Below are 17,095 nucleotides of genomic sequence, written 5' to 3'. Positions count from 1 at the left end.
TGACATGAAATTTTCCAGCCATAACTTCCTATTTCACATGATTCTAAAAATGGGGAACACAGAGGCCGAATTCTCTTCATCGTCCATGAGTAAAACCAAAGAATATAGTTCTGATGTGCAGAACAATATTGTTGAGCTTCACAAAATAGAAAGTGGCTGTAAGAAAATATCTAAAGCATTAAAAATCCCCATTTCCACCATCAGAGCAATAATTAAGAAGTTCCAATCAACTAAAGATGATTCAAATCTGCTTGGAAGAGGAGGTGTGTCTATATCATCCTAATTCACATTAATGATGAGAGTTCAAGAATGAATGCAGAGATTAGTTGAGTTTTGGGGTCAGAAAGCTTAAGAAATATATAACATAGCCTATTATAACCAAATGGATTCAATCTTTGTTTCAACTTTGGAGCTGCTTGCATCATAGGCCTCATTGATTTTACCTTAAACCTCAGCCAAAATTATCCAAAAATAATGCTTTTTTCACCCAAGAACTGCATAAGCTCAGATCAATGAGACTTCTGATTAATCGGCCGCAAAAAGAAACATAAAACCTGTGCTAAATGAACAAAAACAAATTGACAAAAATATGATAATGAGAAATTCATAATTTCTTGAACACCAAAATTAGCTGAAGGATTTTCAGCAGCAAACAAGAATTGATCGTCACATTTGCACAGCAAAGACACTGGGAATGAAAGAGATTTTATTTGTGACAATAACAGTGACATGTTGCAGTAGACATAATTGTTTCTTATTTGAATAAAAAAGCAGTTTAATGGTTGTTTATTATATTTTTTAGTGAGGTTGTTTGATGGAGCGTCGTGGCGATGCTATGCTATAAGCAAAGCTCAGCTATCGTTTGTATTTCAATGTTTGAGTCAAAGATCCTCAAACACCTTCTCCCTCTGATTGTCGGGGCTCGGAGCTCGAGGTTTAGCGGCTCCCACTGAACTCCACCAACCTTCACACAAACTTTAAAGTGCTGCCGTTATTTACTACAAGGAGAAACACACGTAAGTAGTGCAGACGGGACACAAGTCCCACAAGAACTGCTCATCGGATCGATCTGTGGAGAAACAGCATGCAGTTATAGGCAGATCATTAATGTGCATATTCATTTGAATAATTAAAGTCATTCGGCTGCACAGCATCCCGACAGAGAAATATGCAATTACGCTTAAACACTGTGCTGAAACCTCAGGGTGTTTTAACTCCAAAATCAAAAGAATAAAACAAGAAATGATCATTTGCATAAAGAAGATGAAGGGCCGAGTCATTAGCGTTGCACTTTCTTGAGCATATGCATTCTTCTGGAAGCAGCTGTTTTTGTTACATTCATTGGCCATTACTGTAATAGGATATTTTGTAATGTGGCAAGAGCCAAATGATGAAATTCTGGACCACTGCAGTCTGTAAATATGTTACTAAAGTTATTAATATGTTCTGTTTATCAGAGTTTGCATTTCATCGTGCTGATATTCGGAAAACACTCAGCCTTACTAAAGAAGCTTCTACGCTACTGTACCAACAGAAATCTAGAAATGAGCACATTACATACATTTGAACAGCTGCAACAAACATCTTTGCGCTCTACAAGTTGGTAAAAGATCCACGTTATCTAGTGCATGAATTCAGAGCCACTTCGCTTCAAAAATAAAGCTGGAGACAAGATACTTGGAGATTTGCCTACTGATACTACAGGGTTTCTGAGTAAATAATAAAGGTATATAAAAGTACTAGTGTAAGACTGGCCTTAGTGATCATATGTTAGTTCCAGCACATTTTAGTGGCAGCCAGCCGACTATTTCTACCTTTACAAACCTATTGCTATTGATCTAAATAGTCACAGACTACATAAATATGAAATCAAACAGCATTAATCATACCGTATGAGCCATCTGTCAGTTCTATTCAGAATCTTCAGGTGTGTTGAGCTGTTTTTAACATGACAAACCAACAGCTGTGATAAACGTCCAGCACTTGCAGAACATTTTTTGCATAATTTCACAAATCATTATTTCGGTCACTCTAAAAACATTCTGAATTGAAGAGTTATGATGGTATCAGTAGTCACAATAAGGCACGAGATCTTCAACCTCAACAAAATCAAGGCCATTATTCCTCCTCAATGAGATATGAGACAGCCAACTTTCTAACTGACTCAAGCTTGAAAAAAATGCTTAGGCTACTAATAATAAAACAGGAGAAGCAGGTGAAGATGAAGTTTTGAACTCTCCACAAGGAAAAGACACCAAATCTTCAAGATTCTCAAAGATCTGGACAAATGTGTCCTTAGTTTAGTCTTTGCCATCTAGTGTTGATCAGAATCATGACAGCTGTCAATCAACGGCACTGATGAGGCACTTTAACACACAACAACCGACAGTGCAAAATAAACCCTTGTGCATTAAATCAGTAGATCTTAACATCATGATTGAAGATGAATTTCCGAAAAAAAAAAGGAAAAAAAAAAAAATCAACATACCTGGAGATTCTGATAACTACAGTATTAAAAGCATGACGCAAATACACAACGCTCTTAAAGCTTCAGAGATAATATGACATGTTTGTCATTAATCTCAAAAGGAACATTCATATTTCTCCCCAAAATCAAAGAAATTTGATTTCTCATGAAGACAACACACTTCATGTGGCCAGAGATAATTTCGGGATGAGTTCAGGGTGTATGTGGGTGTGTTGTTCATCACCCATAGTGTGGAAAAATGTTGGGCAAAACACTCGTTTTTGAGTAAACAAATCAAATTTGTGTCATATTTAAGATGCTGAAGCGTGGGGAGGGTTTGTTTTGTTATTGTCTTCTAGATTAGTGCATGTGTCAGAAACATATAAGGAACAGAAAACGCTTCGCACATAAAGCAAAACCTACGTGAACAGAATCACTCAGAGACACGTACATCACTCTTAGTGCCGCTCACAAACAGTCTTCAGCAGCTGCTCTCCATCACCTCCTTAAACCCGTCAAGTGCAAATGTAATGAAGCCAGCTAGATTCATCAAACAGTTTACAGTACAGAAAAACCCCACCGCTTCAATTCCAGACAGCAACACACCGCGAAAACCTGACCGCTTGACCATTTCATTCAGGAAAATTCATCAGTTCTTTGTCTGACAAACAGTTCTTACATAAACCGTAGCAGTTTTATTTGTTTTTTCGGGGATGCAGATTATTAGTTGTATGTGATCTGGCATGCAAGCAGTGGAAGTGAGCGCTCATTCTAGCAGCGTCAGCGTGCGTTTGTATTGAAAGATCGGCGAAATGTCTGATGTTATCCGTGTGTCGGCTGGTCATGTGAGCTTGATGTCAGCGTTCAGATCGGGTCAAACACACGCAGGCATCGCTCTTCTGAAGGGACGATCACTCACGTACCAGTTAAAGGTGTGAAGATGATGGAACTATTCTAAATCAGATCTACTGCACTAAAAACCGAACATTAAATGTAACTATGAAATGCATAATTTCAGCTTCAAATGAATATTAAACGCAGCCAATTCTCTAGATAAGTAAATGAATCTAGTAAATGAATCTCACAAAAAACATGCCCAGATTACACAAAAATACACTTGGGACCATTATGGTTCCAAATTAAAATAAATGATTTAAATTTCTCATTATCAAAAAAATTCATTAAATACATTTAAAAAAAACTGTCACTCAAATAATGGCACAGCTATGTTTACATGCAATAATTTTCATAACCAATAACAAATCTAATCTGGTTTCAGATTCTGTTGCAAACCCATTCACATTTTAAATTTACGCATTTAGCAGATGCTTTTATCCAAAGCGACTTACAGTGCATTCAGGCTAAGGTTTTTTTTTTTTTTTTATAGAATTTGGGTTCGATCAGACAACCTTTACGCTGCTAACACAATGCTCTACCACTGAGCCACAGGAACCATGAGACCTGTGTAAAAAGTAATCTGCTATTTGTCTCCGAAGAACTTTTTTAGTTTTACATTTTTTGCAAATGTTTAGCAAATATTCAGTCCCATCCACTCACAAGTCCTTAAGATGTAAAACATATGTAAACTGTGCATGTTAGGCATGCTATTACTGAATCTAATTAAGAAAATAGTTTCTTTCAGGTATTTCATACTTCAATTTATCTTGTTGATTGTATTATTTCAGGTCTACACCACATCAGTCAATCCAATTTAATTATCAATTATTATTATTATTATTATTATTATAATTAACTGATTTTTGGATGCATGTAAACATAGCAACTGATATGCATGTTAATGGTTCTTGTAAAAGCTTCATCCTTTTGTTTTCCTTTTGATTTTGGGGTGTAAAGTGATCTGGTCATGTTTTAGTGAGATTTACTGCTGCATTTATGGCAAGGTGATCTCAAGATCAAGAATGAACGTAATATAATGTTTCACAATAAAGGTCAGCCGCCATGCCACTGGCATGATTTCGTCCCATGACCCGTGACTTCTGCTTTATGGAGCACATGATGAACATCCTGCCAAATCCAGTTGTGTGTTCTTCACGAGTGATGCCTGTGTGTGTTTGATTCCTCCCTTCAGTGTTTATTCACATGGTGGATATGAACTGAAGGCCGTTTTCTCCAGTCTCACTGCCCATTTATTCTCTGGCCATCCACAAACTCCTCCTCCTCCTGCTGCCTCTCAGGAGGAGTGGCCACAGTGGCCCCGCCCTCAGCTCCAGGTTTGACAGGCCCCGCCCCCAACGTCCCGTCTCTGCTGTCAGTCTGGGCCTCTTCCTCCTCATCCTCCTCGGCCTGCGTCTCCTCCTCGCCTCCGTCCCGTGGAAGATCGGGGCTGTCGCCATCCAGTGGTAAATGAGTTCTCGTGGCTTCCTTGCGCTCGGCGTAGAGGCTCAGGCCCGAGGGTAGCAGATTCTTAAAGTCTGTCTCAAAGGGCAGCTGAAGGCCACTGATGCCCAGACTGACACCCGCCGCCACCGACGAGCCCTGATAAACCTCCATCCCGTCCGGCAGTATGGACTGGATCTTGGGAAGCCAGCGCTTCCGTACACGCCGCGCGTTGGTGCACATGTCAGCGGCGATGACGTTCATCTCGCTTTCCTTAAAGTTGGGCGCAAAGTTCTGACAGTAAACTAGAAAAAAAAGAGTGCATTATTAAGAGCTTGAATGAGAAGGAAACTAAAGCTGCATGATTGTGGTGAGCAATTAACAGTTAATGATGATTTCACCTACTGCATGATTACACAGCCCTGCATCCTGAGAAGTTTTTTGCTTGAGTTTCAAACATGGCTTGTATTACCTAATTTGATAATGCGGAGTTCAAAAATATCAATAAAATATTTCAATCGTGTACAGTCTTTTCACGAAATAATTTTTTCAAATTATATACACTACCAGTCGAGTTTTTGAACATTAAGAATTTAAATGGTTTTGAAATAATTCCCTTCTGCTCACCAAGTCAGCATTTATTTGATCCAACATACAGCAAAAGCAGTAATATTGTGAAATGTTTTTACTATTTAAAACAACTGCTTTCTATTTGAATATATTTTAAAATGTGTCACATAATCTTTCAGAAATCATTTTAATATGCTGATTTGTTGTTCAAGAAACATTTATTATTATTATTATTAATATTTAAAACAGTTGAGTACATTTTTCTTTTTTTCTTGGAGTCAGTATAATTTGTATTTTTTGGGGGTGAACTTTTATTTAGCAAGGATGCTTTAAATTGATATAAAATTATGATAAAGACAGAAAAACTTGAAAAATTCTACTCAACTGTTTTCCACAAAATAATAATAAAAATAATAATAATTTTTTTGAGCAGCAAATCAGAAGATTAAGAATGATTTCTGAAGGATCATGTGACTGGAGTAACGATGCTAAAAATTAAGCTTTGAAATCAGGAATAAATAACATTTTAACAAAATATATTAAAATAGAAAAGTTATTTTCAAAATATTTCAAAATTGTACTGTTTTTGCTGTACTTTGGATCAAATAAATGCAGGCTCTGTGAGCAGAAGAGAATTCTATAAAATCATTAAAAATGTTACTGTTCAAAAACCTTTGACTGGTAGAGTACGTGACAGCTTCAATGACTTTAAATGACAAATGTCAGATGTTTTGACACAAAAAAAGAAGTATTCATTTAACTTACAAACTGCAGAGGAGTGGAAAATACGTTAAAATACACTTCAGCAGCTGCTGCTGATTTGTGTCATAGACACAAATTTCTAAATAAATAAGATTTTAAACAAAATCTGAGAATTTCTGTGTCTGTTTGGATGCAGTTAAAGCAGAAAACGTCTGGCTCATGTTTGACTGTTCTTCTGTCAGTTTTCATAATTCTGACCTTGAAATCGGGATTAGGCATCAAATAATGAGAATTGAACTAATAGTTGTAATCTAGCTCAGAGGAAGACAGGAATTGTTGGAATAAGTATTGGATTTCATTCAGCAGATGTGATGCAGGGTGGAGTAATGAATGTAAATTTGAACATCACTACTAATTATTATATAGAGCGTAACGTACGTTTGACAGCGTTCAGGACTCGACTGTCCAGTGGTTTTCTGCTGGGGTCACTGGTTGACGATCGGATCCCCGTCCCACAGCTGTTTGCTAACGTGTTCCTGCAGGTTTAACAAGCAGCCAGCAGAGGGTGCAGTGGAAAGCAAAGCCATGAGACCAAAACATTCAGTATTTCAATAACTGCACTGCACATAACTGGAGGGGTGTACTATGGAGCGAATTTTGTACCAATATTCATCAAACAAATCCAGTGTTTTGCAAATAAATACAATCTGCTTCGCAAAGAAAAACTCGACTTTCAGACAAACGCAAATACAAACCTCTATTTGAGGGAAAATGCAGAGGTATGGACAAATATATGTATTGTGCATTACTAAGACTCACTTGCCTTTTTATAAGGAAACTTGGCTTGATTTTCTCACCAATGCAATTGAGCAACTTTTTTTCCAAAAACAGCAAATGGCGCTGTCGCTCAATTTATGCTAGTCTCCCGAGACCCGAAACACCTGTTTACCTTTTGAGGGAATACAGCAGACCAACATGAGTGGGAAACAGGTGAGTTTCTGTCTTACTATATCTAGAATTAACCATTTAGATGTTTTCACAAAGCGACCATACTACAGTGTCAGTGAAATTCTCAATAAGTGCTGTAAAGTTGTTAAAGGGATACTCCACCCCAAAATGAAAATTTTGTCATGAATCACTTACCCCCATGTCGTTCCAAACCCGTAAAAGCTTCGTTCATCTTCGGAACACAATTTAAGATATTTTGGATGAAAACCGGGAGGCTTGTGACTGTCCCATAGACTGTCAAGTAAATAACAGGGTAAAGGTCCATAAAAGGTATGAAAGTCGTCGTCAGAATACTCCATCTGTCATCAGATGTGCAATCTGGGTTTTATGAAGTGACGGGAACACTTTTTGTAAGCAAAGAAAACAAAAATAATGACTTTATTCAATAATTCCTTTGTCAACGGTTTCCTCTGTCTCTCTCCATATCACGTATGCTCTTCTGTATCATCCACGCCACAAGGATGCGCTGTTTCTACGTGTATTTGGCTTTGATTTGAAAGAAAATAGTGCATCCTTGTGGCGCAGATGATACTGAAGAGCATACGGACAGTCAGAGGCCTCCCAGTTTTCATCCAAAATATCTTAAGTTGTGTTCTGAAGACGAACGAAGCTTTCATGGGTTTGGAACAACATGGGGGTAAGTGATTAGTGACAAAATTTTCATTTTGGGGTGGAGTATCCCTTTAACATGACTGATTAGTTCAAAAATCAGTAGTGGCATGGCTTAACATTTAACTAGGCAGTCTTTCCCTATAAAAACTGATCCATTCTCTGTACCTCTTATCCTCTGTTGGATCGCAGGATATAGAATATATAAGCTACATATTCAAAACAATGCAGGGGTATAACAACATATCATGTCACAGTATATTGTAATACTAAAATGGAAATGTATTATGGATAGCGACAATATTTTGTACCAAAAATGAAAGGTTAGAAAATTTAATTTAGAATCAGATATAGTAATATCACCCAAGAGGTCATGAATTATTAATGAAAAATTGAAAACAAATCAAATTATTTAGTACAATATCTTTTTAAATGTTGTAACACTGTGCAATCATTTGTGTCCAAAATAATTATGTATTTTTTAGCTAAGAAAAATGATGAATATTTCTCTTCTAATATAATATTAAATTCAGCATTTTAATAAACAGTGGTTTACCAGTATTTCAGAATGATTTTAACAATGTAATGTTAACAACAATCTTTGGGGTCGAAGACTGCGCCGGCGCGTTTTGTCATGTTTTCTTGACCATAAAAAAACTAAAAATACAGATAGAAATATGGCATCTTTTGAAGCTGCAAAGTGTCTAGTAATAATAACAACAAAACAATGTGCTTTTGTAAAATAAAGAATACAACCAGGGTGCGCTCTCTGCCATCTCGGTCTCCGGGAACTTTCTTCATAGGCACATGAATAAAACACTCTGAATCTCAGTGAATATGTGCCTCACATACATGATACATATATGTATAGAAAGCTTGAAATGTCTACTTTTAAATAAAACTTATATATATACTATATATATATAAATAAATATTCTCTGATAATCTGTATAAAAGGAGAGGTACAGTTTCTCCTGTCTCACTCCATTATTGCTAATGTGATCCCGCCTCACATTGAGCGTTCTGTTCACATGTTAATGATCTGAGGTCAACAGGTAAACATGTAGATGCCCCTAAAAACATCAAGTGTACTTTATTTTTCTGCACGTTGGATGATGACGCGCTACACGGGGTGAAGAAATTTTTGGACAAACGAGGACTCTTCTCGGAGTGACTCAAATGACAAATGTTTGCATTTTGAAGAGCCACTAATATAATTCCTGACAGAAGCCTTTTATTCTTAACTTCAAGAGTTAAAATGTTGCTCGGCTATATATAAAAAGCTACATTTATTTAGTTGAATTTTTCCAAACAGGCTTTTGCCAGACTAAAATCTGCCGGTATTCAGAGTAAAATATTGGTTGAAATCTAAAATATCTCCTTACAGGCCACCTTTAGTTTTAAATGTTGTACAAGGCGTGTATATAAACTAAGCTATATATAAACATAAATATGATAATTAACTATGATATCCCTTATTCCCTTTACTATAATAAAATTGTGGTAACCAAGTTTTTTTTTTTTTTTTTTTGCAGGTTACCATTTCTAGAATAGCAGCTTTACTACAAATTACGTAAGGGATATTAATGTTTAGATTATATTTCGGTACATTTACATAGCTGAATCACAATAATGCTCACTTTAACTTAAACTAGTTTGATTATAGCAGCCTATTTGTATAATTAGATTAGTCTTCTCCTTTCAGCAGGTTGTCTATGTGTAGTTTTATACTTGTTTAAACTTTTACTGCAGAGATAGCCTATAACATTTCTCTCCACTGTAGGCTATGTCTCAACATATATAGCAGAATGAAACACTGTAGTAGGGTCGCTTTGTGAAAACATCTAAATGGTTAATTATAGATAAGACAGAAACTCACCTGTTCCCCACTTATGTTGGTCTGCTGTAATCACTGAAAAGGTTGTCTGGGTTAAGGAAGTTGTTTCAGGTCTCGGAAGACTAGCGTAAATTGACCGACAGCGCCATCTGCTGTTTTTGGAAAAGGAAGTTGCTCAATTGCATTTGTGAGAAAATCTGCCTGCACGCATTTGTGAGAAAATCAAGCCAAGTTTCTTCATAAAAAGGCAAATGAGTCTCACAATTGTAACACACAATACATATATTTGTCCATACATAGTTTTGTATTTGCAAATCACTTTGCGTTTCTTTGAAAGTCAAGTTTTTCTTTGCAAAGCAGATTGTGTTTATTTGCAAATGCTGGATTTGTTTGATGAATATCGGCAAAAAATTCACTCCACAGTGTAACGCTACACAATATTTTGGTACATAACTAATTTTTGAAGCCATGGTTCGGTACGTTCTCAGTGCAGCATGGGGAAAAAATACAACATAAAAGTGCATATTTTTCTTTCTTATTAAACTGATTTACTGAACAAACTGTCTCTGTCTTTAAATAAAAAGTCTGTCATTACTGCTGCCACACACTCTTCATACTGCAGCTTATGGTGCTGTTGTAAATAAGAGAAGAGATTTGAATATTTGAGTAAACTCAAAAAAATAGCGCAGTCCCAAACATTAGGCTGTCGATTCATTAAATGATAAGCTATTATAAGCTCCACAAAAGCGGTTTATTGAGCGTAGTGAAGCCTCTCCACCATTGACATCCATACAAACACCAGCCTCTGGTCTCCTTCCTTTACACTTTTTGCTAACCTTGGAGGCTTGCCCTTAAAGTGGCTTTGGTTTAAGAGACTCATTTACTGTCAGAGCACATGCATCTGGCAGAAGAACAAACCGCTTTAACCTGTAAGCTTATGATAACAACTTGGATCCTGTGGTTTCCTAACAGCAGCTGTGAGTCCTTCATTTTTTTTCAGATGTGTTCATAACATCAAAGTATAGTGATATAGACTGTATCATTCCATCCATGTGCAGGTTAAATGCTGGATTCATTCAGTACACATGCATGTCAAAGTGAATGAGATGTACAAATAGATGTACCGTTACACCCCCACAGACAGCGGTGATTTTATGTGATGTTACACACCTGTCAAAGAAGGTGGCGAGGAGCCTGCGCAGCAGCACCTTGTGTTTGACACCAGCACATAGATGACAGTTCATCAGCTGACCTCTGGTCATGAACACACTTGTGCCTGAACAACACAGAGAAATGTGATAGTAATCAGCTCCAGTGCATGAACAACATCTGTGACAAGACAGATAGCACAGGTGAACAAGGTAAAACTGTTAACTTACAGATCAATCACAGATTGTTTTGTATTACAGGTTTTCTGAAATGGGTTTTACTAGTAACAAGGGGCAAAATCATTCATTATGATCTTTTACATTGGAAACAAGGCTGTACAATGAGCTTTCGGTTGTGTTCCTTCAATGTCTTCATGACGAAGTCTCATTTTTGTTAACTTTCATATAGGGTTGATTGAGTGATTCACCAACCTGCCACCAGTTCCAGTTTCTCTCCGGGGTCTCCCTCGGTGTAGAGTTTGGGATGGCATCGGTAGCCGATCTGACTGATGAGACTAGCGGGCAGAGCCACCAGATCTCTGCGGATCAGCACACATGAGCGGTTCTCCAATGACACCGGCATGACCGCCATCTCCGGCTTCTCTGCCACTGGAAGAGACAGAGTCCCGACAACATTCAGAACCTCTGATACGGCCTCAGATCACGACAAATCATGCCATAAAATCAACAAGTTTGAGAACTCAACACTGTTTTAGTCCATCTTAACAGATGCTTATAAGTTCTGCACATAGTAAAAAATTATGCATACACTCAATACAATCTATCAAAATCATTTAACCAATTTCAACTTTATTTTTAAGGCGAATCACGAGAAGCAAAAAGCTATTTTGAGCTGTTTGGCTTTTCATAAAGTGTTGTTTCAAACTACTGTAACTTTCAAGAAAACATCTGAAATACACATTTAAGTGTTTATTTTATTGCACTTTATCTACATGTGTCTGGAGATTTAATTTCCAATTCATATCCATATCAATTCAAAAGTTTCTCCATGTCAGCATCACTTACTGTACTTACACCAAAACTTAAGAGTTTTATTCCTATCTATATTCTTAAGAGTTTTACTGAAAGGGTTTGTACATCATTCACTTGGCTTTATTATTGCACTTCTTTTTTCATCTGTAGAATTCAGGTCGTTTTTTTCCCCCCAAAATTAATTTATATCTCCAATTCAGCAGCATTTACATATTTCAAAACATACAGTTTTATTCCTATCTATATTCTGAAGGCTTTTACTGGAGGTTTGTTCATATATCAAACACACTTATTTATACAAAACTTTGTTCCAAAAACAAAAACAAGTATATTCTGATTTGTACAGTGATAAAAAAGCCCCCCCACCAACAAAAAACCCAATTTTCAACCTGTATTTATCCAATATTACCTATAGTGTTTTGCCTTAAGTTTTTGGAATTTTAAATATACAAGATTTCCAAAAATGAGTTGAATGACTTGTACAGCCAATTTGCTACTTAAAATGTATGTTAAGTTGAATTAGGTGGACATTTTTACAGTAACTGTATTCAGGGGAAGCGCCTGCTCTTCACTTATTTGACGCATCAAATTGCCTCAACTCAATAAAGCTCTGCACTGGCACGACTAATAGAAAAGTTCTGCTTCCCATTTGTCCTTCAGTCACACACACACACACACAAGAGATGTGTGAGCTCTCAAATAACCCACAATGTGACCCTTTAGAGTGGTGACTGATTTCAGACTGAATGCATTTCATGATCTGTGACACCCGAGCGCTGGGCGAGAGCTACAGTTAGTGTCACTGCAGAGAGACACAGCCATTTCCTCAGTCAGGATAGATCTGTATAGTTACCAAACATACGGGAAAAATCAAGACAGGAACTCTGATAACACACAGCAGACAAAAGATCAGCGTGTTACTCAACATGGAGGAATGCTCATATCCAACAGCATTTAACTCTGAATTTGACCTTTTAGCAGCACTTTCTTCAAGCTCTGACTCATTAACCTCAGGCACTTTCTCATGAAACGCTCAAGTGTGTCTCCATGACTTACTACTTATGAAATAAACAGGCAAAATCAACTTACATTAGCATAACAACTGTTACAACAGAAAGTAGTTCGTTTTTTTCCATTGGAATATCATTAGACAGACGCAGCCAATTTGCTTGTTACACAAAGAATAATACCTAAATTAAGCTTTTATTGATATTTAAAATGTTCTTTTTCCTCAAAAATGCCCTGCACTTAGTAGAACAAAGTCCTGAATTAATGCTGTGGTGTTTGATAATTTCACATTTGAGTGAGAGCCATCTTAATTTTTTTCTTGACTTTTTTAAACACATTTATATTGGCCTCAGAGCTTAATATTTCAACATAGCTATGGGAAAACATTTTTACTGAAAATGACAGATCTTGGCATGAAGTCATGGAAGCAATTCAGAGTTTTTTTCCTCAAATCACAGTTCAGAATTGTGAGGCGTTAACTGAAAATTCAGAGAGAAAAAAAAAGTAAGAATTGAGAAATTTAAATGGGTCATTTTGAGAAAAAAAACTAAAAATTCTGACTTTTTCCTCATCACAATTCAATTATAGGAGTTTATATCTCACAAATCTGTTTTTAATTGGGACTTTATATCTCCCAACTTTTACTTTTTTTCTCAGAAATGTGAGTTTATAAAGAATTGTGAGATACAAACTTAGAATTGTGATACAAAACAAAACAAAACCAAAAAAGTCAGAATTGTGGGATGAAAATATTTGTTTTTATCCCATGGCGGAAACGGTTCCATACAAAGTATGTGAAAACTGTCTTTGGAATAACATTTGCTAATTAGGGCCATTATTATTAATTTTTGCCTGGATCTTTATCCCGTAACATTTTGAATGTACATTTGGAACGGGTGTCATTAAATTTTTTAATATAAAATGGGTTATCAATAATTTTTAAATTATGATGAGTGACTTACTTGCAGTATGTCCTGAGAATTACCGTCCAACTATAAAAATATTACATTTCACTACATGTTTTTTGACTGAGTGTGTTCTGGAGAAATCCACACTGTAATAATACATCAGGTTATCTTTAACACATGTCTCTGATATCACAGTTTAAACAGACCTCATGAACCGCCCAATGTTCACACTTCTGCTCACACGTGTTTCTTTGCTGCCTATTTTATGTTTTACAACACCTTTTTTTTTTTTTTACAGCTTACTAACAATTCTGACAGTTGTTGCACAATGAATTGCTTATAAGCTTAGTGATGAAATGACACTAAAAACCAGTCCTACAACCCAACTGCAAAAGACATCCTGAAATGCTCTGGCTCATCTTATGGACTCTTCACTACTTAAAATTGTGAAAGTGAAAGTGACGTGACATGTGGCCAAGTATACTAGGAATTAGTGCTCTGCATTTATCCCATCCAAAGTGCACACACAGCAGTGAACACACACACACACACTGAGAACACGCACCGGGAGCAGTGGGCAGCCATTTTTTGCTGCGGCACCTGGGGAGCAGTTGGGGTTCGGTGCCTTTCTCAAGGACACCTCAGTCGTGGTATTGAAGGTGAAAGAGAGCGCTGTTCATTCCCTCCCCCCACCTAAAATCCCTGCTGGTATGAGACTGGAACCCGCAATCTTTGGGTTATGAGTCCGACTCTCTAACCATTAGACCACGACTTCCCCACAAGTTTGTCTAGACAACTTCACATACTGACCCAAAGTAATGAGCCTGTAACCTATTTAACAGCAACAGAAGCAGCCTCTAGTTCACTAGTGAATGATTTGATATGATCCTCGTGTAATATATTCATTATTCCATTACTAAAGGTCCAGCGTTGTGTTGCGTTGGCACGGTCACTCCTTACATTTACTACCATTCTCAAAAGTTTGGGGTTGGTAGGATCAATGTTTTGGAAAAAAAGTTTCTTCTGTTCACCAAGGCAGCATTAAGTTCATCAAAAAATACAGTAAAAACTGTGAAAAATTATATTTTAAATAACTGTTTTCTATGTGAATATAAGTGTAATTTATTGCCGTGACCAAAATTTTCAGCATCATCACTCCAGTGTTCAGTGTCACGTGATTCTTCAGAAATTCATTCTAATAATGCTGATTTGCTGCTCAAAAAACATTTCTGAAAAACTTTTTTTATCTGAAAACCGTGATGCATTAAATTTTTCAGTATTTTTTGATGAATAGAAATTTCAAAAGAACAGCATCAATTTGAAATAGAAATCTTTTGTAACATTATAAATGTCTCTACTGTCACTTTTGATCAATAAAAGCATTAATTTATAATATATACATATATACAGTATCTATACATATCTATACAATATCACATATATATATAATATATATAAATATATATATATATATATATATATATATATATATATATACAGTATATACATATATATTTATTATTCGACCCCAAACCTTTGAACAGCACATAGAAAAAAATTTAATTTAAAAAATTTAAATACATTTTAAAAAACCCTACTAAAGTAAAATCAATTATTGTAAAATAATTACTCAAAAGCAGACATCAAAAGTATTCCCCCCTAAACATACCAGACTGTGTACACTGTATCAAGATCATATATAGTACTGTAATTAAAACTCTTCCAACTCTATGAGAACGATGCAGGTTATCAAAAAGCAGAATTCATAACTTGCCCTCCTGTCAGCCAGTTTTTAACTGGCACATTATCACTTTTCAAACCATCTGCCACATGCTGAGCATTCCATCTCTAACCAAAGAAACCCTCATATAACATTTTGCCTGTCATTCAAACAATCAAAAATAACACACAATCAACAGCAGATGAGAGTCGGACAGAAGAAGAAGCTGCCGTACTTCCGTAAGGGTTGGCCGAGCGGCCGCACAGCTGGCTGTACGTCTCGTCTGCGTCGAATGGCTCTCCTTCCTCAAGCTCTTCGTCTTCGTTCTGGTAAGACGTGGGGCTGTCAGTGGTCGGAAGGCTGGACGCTCCTGGACTGGAACGCTCTCCCAGATACGCCGGACCCCCGGGCGGAAACGACCCTGCCGAGAACAGGGGTGCGGCCCGTGCCGAACGTGTCCCATCGCTAGCTCGTTTGGCCAGCGGCTCCCTCCAGCTTGATCCCTGCGGGTCTGCGATGCAGCGACGAGGTGGACCAGCCGCTGGCACCAGTGGGTGGGTGCAGGGGACTCTGCGGGCCCGAGTTGGGCTCATCCATGGCGGCTGTGGCTGAGTCGCAGTGTGGCGAGTTGGCTTTGAACATCAGGTCCATGCCGCGCTCTACGATGTTGCTGGATGCTGATCTGCAGGTAATCCGGCCGTGTACATCACGACCAGCTGCTCACTGGCGGCCATGGTCAGCTTCCCCGTGTAGCATAAGCTGAGGATCTGCTGGAACAGGCCGGCGTGACAGAGGACGGCAGCTCGAACTGTGCTTTGCTGCTGCCGCTGAACAGGTCGCGGAAGTACAGGCTGCTGGCAGCCAGAACGGCGCGGTGGGCCTTGAACGTCTGGCCCTTCACCAGGATGGAGACGTCGCAGTACTGGCCCTGCAGCCGCTGCTCATTCAGGGAGCCCAGCACCATGCTGCCAAAGTTAGGGATCTCCATGTGGAGCATCTGGGACATGGCGGCCCGCATTCACACCGTCGACAGAGCCAGTGGGGGAGGGTCAATCTGGACAGAGACGAGACAAGAGTGAGAAACAGCCATATTCAGAGAAAATGGTGCATGCAGACAGAAGAAGACATGCACCCATGAACACATCTGATATTGCCAGTATGATCAGGGTTAATTAAACCACCAAAAACAAAAACACAAAAATAACAAATCAAAAAACCAGACATATTCATGACTTGAAAATAAAATAATGTCTAACTGCACATGAATGAAATAAAAATTACTTTTTTTTATAAACTTTCAGTAGTCTGATTCTCATTTTCATTAATTTAATTTAACATGATGTATTAAAATAACATATCATGCATAAAAGCTATATTAAAATAAATAAATAATACAAATGATAAAAAACAACCTTACTAAAATCACACATCAAAAACCGGAACTATAAAAATAAAGACATATATAATACATACAGCAAGAGAGAGCGTACAGAGAGCAACTCACACCCCTGAAAGAATAGATCCGATATGAAGCTATTATGACCACAGGGTGTCTTATATATACGGTGTGTGTGTGTGTGTGTGTGATGTGTACAGTGGTGGGCCAAAATGATTAGAAACACTAGTATTTCACACCAGCTAAAAAGGGTCTTAAAAGTCAAGTTATCTTCTGCTTTATGTGGTGTCAGTTAGTTATGGCAATATCAGATTTTTGCCATTAATGTGTAATTATCATCTCATCATCAGCCAGTCTGTCCTGGAATGACATGAAGAAACAGAACAAACTGA

The 17,095-nt window shown here is 37.5% G+C and overlaps 1 pseudogene; it reads right to left on the bottom strand.

Annotated features, from left to right (window-relative positions):
- Positions 1 to 3,870: 3,870 nt before the first annotated feature.
- LOC109065070 lies at positions 3,871 to 16,342 on the bottom strand (annotated as a pseudogene).
- Positions 16,343 to 17,095: the final 753 nt, after the last annotated feature.

This window comes from Cyprinus carpio, chromosome B5, assembly GCF_018340385.1.
Source record: "Cyprinus carpio isolate SPL01 chromosome B5, ASM1834038v1, whole genome shotgun sequence".
NCBI lineage: Eukaryota > Metazoa > Chordata > Actinopteri > Cypriniformes > Cyprinidae > Cyprinus > Cyprinus carpio.
The sequence above is the reverse complement of the archived record's forward strand: the minus strand, read 5'-3'. Positions and strand labels throughout refer to the sequence as shown.